The following is a 13054-nucleotide window of genomic DNA, read 5'->3' as shown; positions in this document are numbered from 1 at the left end:
TTTTAGTCCTTAGAGGAAGATGACAGTTTCTCAGAGACAAAATTTTCCAACTTTTCCACTGTGCACGGTTAGCAGTTTTATTTTGCACGGTCATGATTGCATTTTAAACACGCTCTCAGTGTTGACAGCCTTGCAGTAAACGATTTGTGCCTGCAACGCCTACAGATCATCAAGACTAATGGTGTAAACAGCACTGAGGTCTGTGCCATGTCCCACATGACTTACCAGATTCTGCTTACCAGAGCTGCTTTTGGTGGTATTTTTCCAGTTTAAATTGGACATAAATGTCGCTTCAAGCATGAAACAAAACAGATAAAAATTGCTCCAACAGAAGGAGGCTAAGATATATTAGTGCCAACTGAAGATCAAACGCGATGCATCGTGTCGTAAATATTGCATGAAGTGACAATCGTGAAGACCGCCAGCACACAAAAGAAGAGTAGAGTTATTCCTGGAGCAAAGCTGTCACTGCAGTCCACCGCTGCATCTGTTTGGCAGTAATATAAATGAACCATTTCCTATTCTGTGGAAATGTTCTCCTAGGAGCATATAACTCAATAAACAGATGTAGTACCCTAACTCTTTCTAAACTAATTTAATTTCAGATTCCAGAATGTCAGTCTGTGGTATTTCTGCTCATCCAGCTCAAAGATATCATTTACCTGTTAAGTAAAGCCTAAATTTCTGCTGCAAATTTATACGAGTAAAGAAAAAACTGTAGATTGTAAAGGAAACTGCCAAAAGTAACTATGAAAATGTACTCCTATTTTTTTCATCTGACATGGAAGTTAGATTCTATATTTTCTCTCTCTCTAAGACATGTCAAGTATAAAACTAATAAAATTCATTAACTGGATATGACTTATTTTTGGCACATATTCATGAATTTAAATGATAGTTGCCATTACTTAACTTTAGTTGTTCAATTATTTAGAGAACCAAAAACAAAGGCTATGTTTTATTCTTAAATTAATATTAAAAAATTCAGTCTGCACACCAAATAAACTTCCTGTACAAAATGTATTTCATGGTTCCCCAACAGCCTGTTCATGAACCAGTAATGGTTCACAGATTATTTAGTACCTAGACGCAGAGAAATAATAAAAACTATTCTTTAAACAAAAGTCTATAAATTGTTTTTGGTTTTTTTTTGGTCAGCAGTGTATTTTATTTTGAAAAATGACCACTTATGTTCAAGCCTCTTTCCTGCAGTTTTATAAACAATAAATGTCCTCTGGTACATGAGATTCTTTGCTAACATACAGATAAATATCTAAAAATAGAGAAATATCAAAACATGTTTAGCTAAAAGGAAGGGAAGAAAATATAAACTTGTGTCTAATAAATAGTAACACATAAAAAGCTAGGCAATAAAAAAAAAAACTAATTAGAGAGTATTTAAAACTATTCTAAATACTAATGTAAAGAATCAGATGCTCCATAAAGAAATCACATTAGCACCTTAGAATATAAACATTGTTATAAATCCCACCATAATTATTTACAGCCCGTAGTTTTTTTTTTTTTAATTTTATGCTGATACAATATAAAGCAGCTGAAACTAAAGATCAACATTAGTTTTATTTTTTAAACTTTTTAGTAAAAGAGTATTCTGGTTAAGTATTCAGAAAAGTTTAGGTTTCAGGAGCAGAGTTTATACCAGATTTACCCTCTTTGCTTTCATTTTGTCAGTATTTTTAGTCCCTTTGCTGATCTTTGCTTTACTAAATTATCACAAGTCTCTGTGAATTACTGCAGCAATGTGACCTTAATGGTGACAAACTGTTTGCTTTGGTGGTGTGATAAAACCTACATCTGCTTTACTTATTGGATCAATATTTGATCAGAGGTTTTCCTTCATTACGTCGTAAACACGAGAGCTACTTTACTCTCACAAGGAAGTTGTGCCGATCTAATTTTAGATGTGAAGTTTAGAACAATGAGTCACAACACAGCGTTTGGAGAAACAGCAGAGCCATCTGTGGGCTTCTGTAGCTTTTGATTCATTTGTGCCGTTTGAAGGTTTCCAGTTGTTAGGTTAAGAAGCATGTTGTCTCACATTCTTTCAAGTTACCTGCTTGAAAGAATGTGAGCAAATAAAAGAACCTGAACCACTTCTCCTGCTGTGCTAACTATCACCCATCACTGAGTCCGTGTCTGTGTGTGTGTGTTAATTTGTTTGTTCCCTCTGCACAGATATAAATGAAACTTTCTCTCTCAAAAAAATCATTAAGTTGACATGTACACCTAATTTACTTTTGCAGTCAATCCAATTCAAGATGGACATCAATGTTTGACATCTTTAGCCCACACAAAAAGTCCTATTCTTTAGTGAGTTTTATAAATATTAAGCTAAAATTACATGTGATAGTAGCTGACAATCATTCATACTCCAGCAACAAATCATGCAATATTGAAATATTGCAGATTTTCATGTTTTGACCAATATAGCTATAAGTCTGTCACTTCTCAGTTTAAGATAATTTTAGTTGAAAACTCTGAGTTGAAAGGCGGCAGCTGTTATCAATGCTGGGCCTTTCATTACTGTCATGTTGTTGTCAGCTTTTCCCTTTTTCTCTTTGTATTAGCTCATTCGGTTTAAAGTTTTTGCCATTTTGCTGGTTTGTGCAACACCTTTCCTCCTGCTAGCTCAACATGTTTTGTAGGTTGTCTTTCTGGGCCTCCTGCAGTTTCTGTGACAACTTGCAACAAAAGCTTAAAGAGACTGTGTTTGCCCTTTGGGGTTTCTGTGCACCGTTACGCTGGAAAAGCCTGTCCCATTTCCAATACAAAAAAAAAAAGGAAAAAGTTCTGATTGTATAAACATAATGAGCACTCAGATATATCGTGCTTATGCTGTAAGTCACGTGGCCTCTGCGAAAACTATAATAACCACCTGACAGAAAACAGAGCTTGAGGAATCAAATTGCTGTTGAGCGTTTGGATGAGGGCTGGAACAGAGGGTAAATCTGCCATGTGATGTAGACATGAAGAAGCAGGTTGCATTAGTTTTTAACAAAGCTCATTTTCTAGCTTTAGTCCTTAAACTGAACAGACCCCGGTCTTGACCTCATCTCCCTAAAACAGATCATCACATTGATCTGTAGCGCATGGCTGCAGTGGACTTTTAGAAAAGTGTGATCTGAGTGTCTTTATCTGCCGCGTTAAGCACCCATACCACTGCACCCTGCGTGACACGGAGAGACAGACACAAAAGAGCAGGATCACACAATTAAGACTGCTTAGAGATTAAACACCAAACAGCTATTGGCATTATCTGTTTCACCTGGTAACCATGGCGACAGGTTTTGGTTCTTTGTCAGAGGATAAATGATGCTTCCTCATATTCAGCAGCCACCAAAAGAGATGAAAGGAAAACTATAAGCGTGAAAACTTACTTTTGTACTTTTATTATTTCATATATTGGAGATTCATCTGAGCTGCTGTGTGTGAAATGAGTACCGTTATTATGTTCTGTGCTTTTTTTTTTAATAAAGAGGCAATGGTGATGATGAGGTGGAAGTCAAACTGTGCCGACCTCGGTTCACATTTGCGCCTCAGAGCTCTGTTTCAGTGAAATTAATGAAGCTGAAAGCGAAACTTAATGAGTAGTGAATGGTGGAAATGGACAGGGTGTAACTTTGGGTAATTTTAGGAGTTTTAACAAACCAATCCACCCATTTAGAAACTGGTACTTACAAAACCCAAGGTAAATTCGTTTGAAAAACTGTATTTTGAGTCATACTGGGATCTCTTTCTGAACATGTAATAATGGTGCTAAAACCTAAAAAATCAGGAAGTGAACAAAGGAAGCTGAAAAATAATCATAAACAATAACAACGACAGCTGCTTCAAAATGGTTCAGCGACAGAAACAATTTAAAATTTTGGAATATAAACCTACATATCTCATCCAACTTCTTTATGTGGACTTTGTTATGTATTTATGAAGAAAGAATAACTGGCAGCTCATTTTATAGTGTCACAACTCGTGGAAATGTTGATTTAATTGGTTTATTTTCTCGGATCTGAATCGTTTGGTTCAGCTCACCATAAAGAGCCAGCTCTTTCAGCTCTAAAACAACTCTTTACTTACTTGTGTGGAGCCATTTGGGAGCTGAAAGAGACAGATCTTTTTTAGTGAGCTGAGCCAAATGAACTGGACAGTTCTCAGGAAAAAAAACCAGCTGAAATTCCCATCACTCAGTCCAAGTTGTGAGGTGAAGGACCCGGATGCAGGACAAGAAGACAGCAGACATGGCAGGTGGATAATTCCAAGAACTTTAATAAACTAGAAACAACTATGCTGAAGGAGACAGCTAAAGAAAAACCATGTAAGTGCAGGTGAAAATCCCAAATACTGTATCTGTCAGAAAACTATGGAAACCTAAGAGTTTAACCTCGCTGGATGAATGCAATAAACTGCTGATAAGTTGACTGAAAACAGAAATATTGTGAGGCAAAAAAAAAGGATGTAAACTAACCAAAAGTATGAAGTATGCAAGGAAAAATAAACAACGGAATTTACTAACTAAAACTCAGAGAATATGACAAAGAAAAAATAAATAAGATGAATAGCACCCAGCCCAGTCCAGCATCACTTTCTCGAGCACCTGAAAGAAATTACGCCAGTGTTCAAATGTCAGTCACCAGAAGACACGTCTAAAAGTTGAGTGTTTATAACCTGAGGGTCCAATGATGCAGACATGAAATGAGGGGGCTAAAGTACACAATATGAAGTAGTTTAAATGTTATCTGAGATGGGCACAGTTTGTGTTTCTAAACACAACAGTACATAAATCCAGTAACAGATCCAAGAACAGCAGCACGCTTGTATTTAAATGCTATCCGTATGTTAAAGGATATCAAAAAGGACATAAATGAATAAGGTATAAATAAAACCAATTTAAAGCATGTTAAATAACAGTGATTCAAGCTTGTTTTATTAGAAAATATCCAGTGATGTTTAGGGTTATCTAATATGTAAAACAAAAAAAAGGACTCATCACCAGTCACGTTCTGAAACTGCTTTAACAGAAAGATCATGTTCTGTAGGTGGAGAGCATCACAGAAGTTCTTTCCCATAAAACCACATCAGACCACATCAGCTCACCCACAGGAGCTGGTTACGTCCACAGTGAGTCAGTACTTTGCCAGGGTGAATAAGTAATGTGCTCTCACTATCCAAGGTGTTGATGATACATGAACTTGGCAGCTTATTAAGCCCCCGGGAGTCAGGTTTTGTTCCCTCAGCTGACAAAAAAAGGGAACTGCTGAGTGCAAAGCGATGTCACCTCATGGAGCCAACACTGGCCTGAAGCACACCTTTCTTTTAAAACCGGATAAAATAATAAAAATTAACATTAGGAACACCCCTAATCACACCCAGTTCATTAAATAACCATAATCCCCTTAGAAGAAAGTATAAAAATCCACCTTTTTAACCTTTTTTAACTAGCTTTAGGTCTGAAAGATCAAAATGGATATATGAAAGAGCAGTGATGGCTTCGGCGTTCACGCTCACTTTCACTTCACATCACCATTTCAATCATCCGTCCTTATGCTGGTGCCACACATGAATGAAAATAACCCACAACGTGACGACAGTGACATTTACATTTGCTCAAATTGCTCATTTAGAGTTTGATGGGTGCACTTGATTGTCGTTTTCCATTCCCTCCTACTTCTCAGCGGCATCATTCTGCGTGATTGAGAGCAGGTGCGTCTGCGGTCACGAGCACAGACCCATTCAGCTCTCTGAATATTGCCCATCAATCGTGATAATAAGGATGTCAGAATCTTTCTTCCGCGAGCAGACAGCGAGGCGGACATTTAGGCAGGGGAAAAGCCCCATAAAAATTTAAGCAGTGTTTCTGAGTGGAGTAAATTCTCGATGAGGTCAAATGGTCACACAAAGCAGAAGGTATAGCTGTGGTGGTGCTAAAAGTTGCTCTCTACTTCAAGAAAGTTCACAAATAATGCTGCTCAGTCTAGCTCTATGCTCTGCCACTATTTCCTTTAAAAAAATGTTTTTATGAAGCTAAATCACTGCTTAATCATCTCTCGTCAAGATGCAGATAAACATCTCACTGTTTCAGGAGTCTTCTGTATTCTGTGTCATTTACATTAATTCACTGTTTGCCTCAGAAATAATATGTTTGCTCATATTGTCAGCCACCTAATGTGATGGATTTCCAGGGTGTCTGTATCAGCTCTGAAATGTCACCACTTGATTCTTCTGTTTTTTCTAACAGATGGCATCTTCCAATTCCTCTCAAGAAAAAAACAAAACAATAAATAACACCAGTATTGAGCTCAGATGATCTTTAATAATCAAAAGAAGCAAAACCTCTTCAATATGTCACATCTTAGCAAAAGATGTGTCTGTCAACCAGATTAAAAAGAAAAAAATCCAAGGCCAAGTGAAATGAAACCTGGACATCTGGATATCTTTCTTTGAAACTGAGAAATAAGGCATTGACTTTGGTGCAGGATGTGATTTTTAAGTGCATTTGAGAGCACTGAGTCAACTGAAGTCTAATATTTCAGTATATCAGGGTAACCAATATATTGTGAAGAAAAAAATAAATGAATGTTTGTCAACAAAACAAACAATACATCTAATCAGAAACCTATTCAGAGGTCCTTGCATCAAGTATTTTGCACTTGTAAAGTCCTTTTTTTTTTTTACAAATAATTGAAGTGAAACATAACATGCAACCTGACATAAAATGTAACATGCCAGTAATTTGATCAACCATAAATAGGTAAAAAAAAAAAACAAAAAAACCACACTAAATGATAGAAAAATTATCAAGCATGCAGCCCCCTTATTGAATGTTTTTTTTTTTTTTTTCAAACCTGCTCCTAAACACATGTTCAAAATTTCCTCTATAGGTAATTTGTTATTCTACCCAAACCTCACCTTATTAGGGATTTTTCTTTCTGTATCTAACCAACGACTGGCTCAAAACAATTGAAAGTGATGCATTTTTGCCACTCTGTTACCACAACCTTCTGCCCTCAAAATTATTTTTTATGGCTCTTTAAGTCACCAGAATTGATTAAATAAACTATCTGTTCATGATGATCTTTGCAGTCATGTTGGTATCGTTTACTTGATGCCAAACACGTGCCTCTGACACACTAAGCAAAGTTAAGGTTTTGCATCATTCATAAAATTTTTGTAATATCAGTTTGGAGTTGTTCTACAAGACACAAATATTCCTGATGGCGAAAGGAGCTGAAACTGTGCAAAAAACAAACAAACAAACAAACAAATTGGTTTCACTGCAGTAAAACTAATAGGAAAAGCCGACCTAAACTGTGTCTAATCCAGCAGCCATCATCAGACTTCAACTTACAAACAAAATTGTAATGATGTTGCTTTTTTGCTAAATAATTTTTTCGATTTTGCTTTGTTGGTTGTGTTCTTTATTTTCCTTTTGAGCTTTCCATAATGTTGCTATAGGTTAATGCGCTGCAACAGAAAGCAGCCGTTACGTAAGATGATGAACGAGAAGAAAGATATAAACACATTTAATATGATGGATGACAAATTGTCAAAGTTTCTTAATAAATGACGGCAAGAATTGATTGTAGTTTGGGTAATTTAGCAGAAACAAGGTCATGAAGACAGCAAGGCCATCTAAATCACTAACACGAGGCGGCAACCAGAACCTCGTTAGAAGCCTTTACTTTATTCTGCTTTAGCTGAACTACTAATTAGCTGCTGTAATCTCAGCGAGCTCTGTTCATAAAAGTAACTTTGCCTCATTACGTCTAATTTGTTTTCATCTTTCAGTAAAACATAGCCGTATTTGATCAAAACATTAGCATCCCTTCAATTAAAGACGATGTTTTGGGTTTAATTCACCCTTGAGCACAGATAAGAAAATCCTCTCTCGCAGAGTCGGGATTTAACAGTCGGAAGGCCCTAAAAGCTTTTTTTGACAATGATTTCCTGCCAGTGTGTTGCAGCAGATTGATGTGTCTTAGAATCGCTGTGGGTTTGTGCTGACCCACACACCAAATTTAGTGGGAGTTTCAGAGATGACCTTTAAAAGTGGAACAAAAAGATTTTAAGAGTTAGGCAATGTCGCTGTGCCATTAGGTTAAACAAAGATGAGACTCGAGTGAGTAGCCAACCTTATCGGAGAAGTTTTCAGACAAGGAAAGAATCCCTTTGCTGGCCTCTGAGATCAATGACTAAACCAACAATATTATTTTCTCATGACACTGTTTTCCGGTTCAGAACCTCAGTTTTATATATAATTTTACTCTCTTCTTTTCAGCCTTGAAATTAGGACTGACCTGAACAGCACTTCAGCCCTCTGATGACATTTTGCAGCCAAGTTTATTGAAACCTGTTAAAGAAAACATGCTTAATTAAAAATGTATTTTTTTTTACATTTTAATAGTTTGTTTCTAATTTGCTTGACATTTAAATGGAAACTTTGGCATTGACTCCTTCCTGCAGAGAATTTGATTTACCGAAGACAGTTCAAAGAAATAATTGGTATGAAAAGGCTAAACTCTACAAGACACTCAAAAAAAAAAAAAAAAAAATGCACACCTCATTTGTCTGACTGAGTTAAAAAAAAAAAAAAAAGTTGGCTCAACTTCTTTAATTTGTGGAAGTTGGTCTTGAAACGATTAACTTTTTGACTCAACCCTTTTCAGGATGGCCACCGCAGCTAACTGACCTTAGCCAACACAAAAATGGCTACAACTCAGTCAGATACTGAGCTAAGATTTTTGTGATAGTAGCTGAAACTCATCCCCAACACATGTTCTGAACGGTAACAAACAGCACAAAATCTCATTTAATTTTATTATTACATGCTCTCTCAGCTTATATCCTTTTACTTCAGTTTTTACATTCAATTAAGAAATATAAATTTTCTCTTTTGATGCAAATCAGCATATTGAAAATATGCTTATTTTTGTGTGAAGATGCAGCTTTTGCCCTGTTAGTCTTTGCATCTGCTACAGTCCATTTAGTTTTGTGCTTAATCAGTTGTATTCCCTTTAATCTGACCAGGTTTTGTACAGTTCAGTGAATATAGCAAGAACTCTCGCATGGACAGACCTCTGAAATGGCCAATAAGGCAGATAAAGTGAAATAAACACCAACAGGGAACATGTGTGTTTGTGGATTTACTATAAAAGCCAATGAGCAACAATTTGTAATACAGTAATCATTTTTTACTGTTTTGCGTGAGTGAGATTTCTCCTCTCTCTTGCCCTTCAGAGACCTGACCATTCACAGGTACTGGCTGTACCAGTTACAGTAGATTAAAAGAGAACGAGTATAGAACAGTATGCGTGTGTACACAGCCAAATTCTTTGACATTTTCAGCGTTAGACCCCAGAGGCTTAAGAGCTCTCATTCCCCTGTTACAGTTGAAGAAATAGGAGACATTTAGACTGACCTCGCTCTGCACTTGTCACAGCTTCACATTTTCTTTTGTCGCCTCTTGAGTTCGTCTCCTCATTTCCTGCAGGTCATTTAACCCGATGTTAATGGCGCTTTCAGAGTGATGCTGCTGCAAGTTCTAGTTCAGCTTCTGAAAACATTCATCCAACGGCTGCAGCATCTTAAATGCCCGTGTTTTTTTTTCCATCATCATTACCCTGGAAAGAAAGGCGCCAAATACTGGTCTAATTTTTATTATCAATTTCTGAAACAAATACAGCTCAGTTATAGTTGGTATTTTCTTTAGGGAATGTAAACAATGTCCCTGTGAACCCCCTCAGAGCTTTGTTCCTGCAGATCGAACCAGATAAACAAAATTAGATTGACCTATTCACATTGCCCGAGGGGCAGACGACTCAACTGATAAATTTATTTTAAGCCTCAATTTCTTTTTTTTTCTTAATTTGGTTTAACAAATACAGACACTCTGTGATTACATGTAGTAGTTTTTGATTTTTTTTCCCAAGGCTTTTTGTAAAAGAAAAACAGCAATTGTCTATTTTGTTACATTTATTTTGTGCCTGTTATCACATGACAGAATCTATAACACTCTCAAGCAATCATGTATTTACTGTGTAATTGTTTTGCTGTTCTCTACTTGCTTCCTTCCAAATAGAAAATTTGTGGGCTCGTCCCAAATATGGTTCAAGTCGAGTTCTCATGCTGGTAAAAAGAAAATTTCTCTTTTCACTGTTTCCTCCCCTCATCTGTGATGAGGAATTGAATCAAAACATTGGTTGCAATTTGTTGGTTTGCACAGCTTGACTATTTTTTTATCCCTCACTGCCAAAAGACGAAGGTGGGCAACAATGTCCTAAAATTTAGCCTGTAAGTTGCTGAGACTGATCTCTGTCACATGTTACAAGGGTAAACAGATTGAACAAGATTTTTTTGTAAAATCATTTCATTAACTATATGAAATCAACTCAGTATGTCTATTAGCAAAATATCTCGTTAACCACTGAATGAATTTTTATTTAACGTTTCAGAAATAATCATTGGATGTACCTTTGCAACTAATTACCTTTTGGAGCCAACCCATTTTAGGATAACTCTCACAGCCAACTGACTTTAGAGAATACAGAAAGTGTCACAATTCAGTTAATTTTACCGATACTGAGCTAACATTTTGTCTGGTTTTAGCTGAGAGCCCTTCAAAATACATTCACCAAGTGCTAATCACTGCATAAAAACTTTACAAAGCAGGGGTCTCCAATCCTGGTCCTCGAGGGCCACTATCCTGCATGTTTTCCTTGTTTCCCTGCTCCAACACACCTGATTCAGTGGTTAAATCACCTCTTCATGTTCTGCAGAAGCCTGTTAATCACCCATTGATTCAAATCAGGTGTGTTGGAGCAGAGAAGCAAGTACAACATGCAGGATGGTGGCCCTCGAGGACCAGGATTGGAGACCACTGTTCTAAAGACTTTAGCACTAACTGTTGGAGTCAACTATGATGTCTGTTAGCAACATATCTCATGAACTGCTGGATGGTTTTTAGTGAAATTTTAGGTAAATATTGGCAGGAAAAGGTAGAATTATGTCTGCTATGGAAAATCCAAATATCAGATATTTCAATCAAAAATTGAAACTCAACAGTCTCATTGACTTCAGAAGTCCAATAGATTTACTAGGGATACATTTTAGCAATAGATTTTCTTGAACTTCAACCTAATTAAAACTTTAATTTGCAGAAAAATGAAATGAGAAACAATTTTCCACAGACAGGGAGAGTCGGAAGTGTAATATATTTAGGAGATGGATTCTTGACACAACAAAATGAGTGTGCCGTGGTAAATTGGAATGTGGCCCAATGATATTTTTTATGTCAACATTTTACTTTCATTGTGGTTTAAGGGCTAAACCATAAGAAACATGACATTTGATTGAATGCTCGAGCAGTGCCTGATGGAAGAGTAAGAAGCTGAACAAGCAATTGTGATGTGTTGTTAACAAATAATATGAACAAAAAAACTGTAACATTTGTCTTGCTAATTCCTCAGCTGTAGAAAAAAACCCACTAATCTCTAATACTCACAAAAAGGAGTGAAATCCACAAAACAATATGAACAACAGAAGGACAATTACCAAATTAACAATTAGAATAAAGCTAAACAAGAATCCGTATTTTGTTTCTGTCGTTTTCATTTTGTATTCACAACTCAAGACTCATTGTCTTCTTACAAAATACATAAACACACACAAACACACACAATGGATGACAAATAATGGAGCGCAAATTTCTATTCAGAAACTGATCATTTCCATGATTATGAAGAGATGCTTCAGAAAACTCTCTCCTACCAAGGAGCTGAATTACACGGTTCGAAATTTCATGGTCATTCCGACCACAATTTTACAATAATGCTACCCATCTGTCAAAATAAAAACAAGCATGAAAAACCAATTCCTACTGTTCCCAACCTCAGCAGGAAAACACGTTTGTTTTACTAAAACCGGTGTAAAGAAAGGAAGTGATACTCTGAATTAAAAAGTCTTCAGTCCTGTGAAGTAGACAATCCAGCAATGAACGCACATTTGATGCAGATGATATGAGTTATCATTTTATTTGAATCTGAGTTATGGTAATAAAAAATTAACTTTGCTTCTATTCAGTCTGCATTTACCAAATAAAGCCCTTCTGATTTCAATTGTTGGTCTGTCATATTTCCTCATTGTATGAGGTTTATTTAACTTGCCACATAAATAATTTAAACACTATATCATGAATGTGCATATTAAATTACACCACAAAAATCTGTATGACATAAACTGCTCCTGAGTTCTAGGACAAGTCTATTACAGAGTGTACCTGCAGTTCCAGTGAAGTTTCAACAAACTATTCGATGGATCTTCAAGGACACCGAGTTCTGCATGTAAAGTTTTAGACGCCAGGTATAAATGGTACAAGCTGTTTGCAGAGGATGGGTGTAAATTTGAGAGGCAGTTGTATTTCTTTATGAATCAGAAGCTGCAAATTTACAGATATCTATCTAGAAAGCACCAACGAGGACTGTTAATGCTTATATCAAGCTGAATTTTAATTATCAGTTTTCAGCAACACAGACGAACACAGATTAGTTTAATTATTATGATCATTTATTCTGCTGTAGGTTGCTGGGGAGGTGATGTTGTCTCATATGGACAAAGGGAAATTAAAATTGCTGTTGTAAAGCATGTGAGTACGTCCAGCTGACAGCTTTGATAACTCCAGGTGTCAAATATGTCATCTGCTCCTCAAACAACAGCAAATTCAGCCTGTGGAGTGCTGTTAGTCTACATGTGAGCTGGCTAGCACAAACAGGAAGGACATAAAAATATATATAAAGAGATTTAGTGCATGATTCTTTTCAGAACATTCCTTTTCCTTTACACTTACATTACACTAAAACTGGGGAGTTCTCTCTGACAGAACTGTAAAAAGCCACCGATAGCCCCAGAAATTTCCATGAAGTCATACTTCAAGGCTTCCTCGTGGAGAAAGGTGCCATTTTGATTTGCTGTTTTTTTATTTTATTCAAGTAAACTGATCAGCCTGTTCTCCATCCTCCCACATGCATTCCTAATATCAAACACT

This window comes from Kryptolebias marmoratus, linkage group LG13 (assembly GCF_001649575.2).
Source record: "Kryptolebias marmoratus isolate JLee-2015 linkage group LG13, ASM164957v2, whole genome shotgun sequence".
Lineage (NCBI taxonomy): Eukaryota > Metazoa > Chordata > Actinopteri > Cyprinodontiformes > Rivulidae > Kryptolebias > Kryptolebias marmoratus.
Note: the sequence above shows the minus strand (reverse complement) of the source record.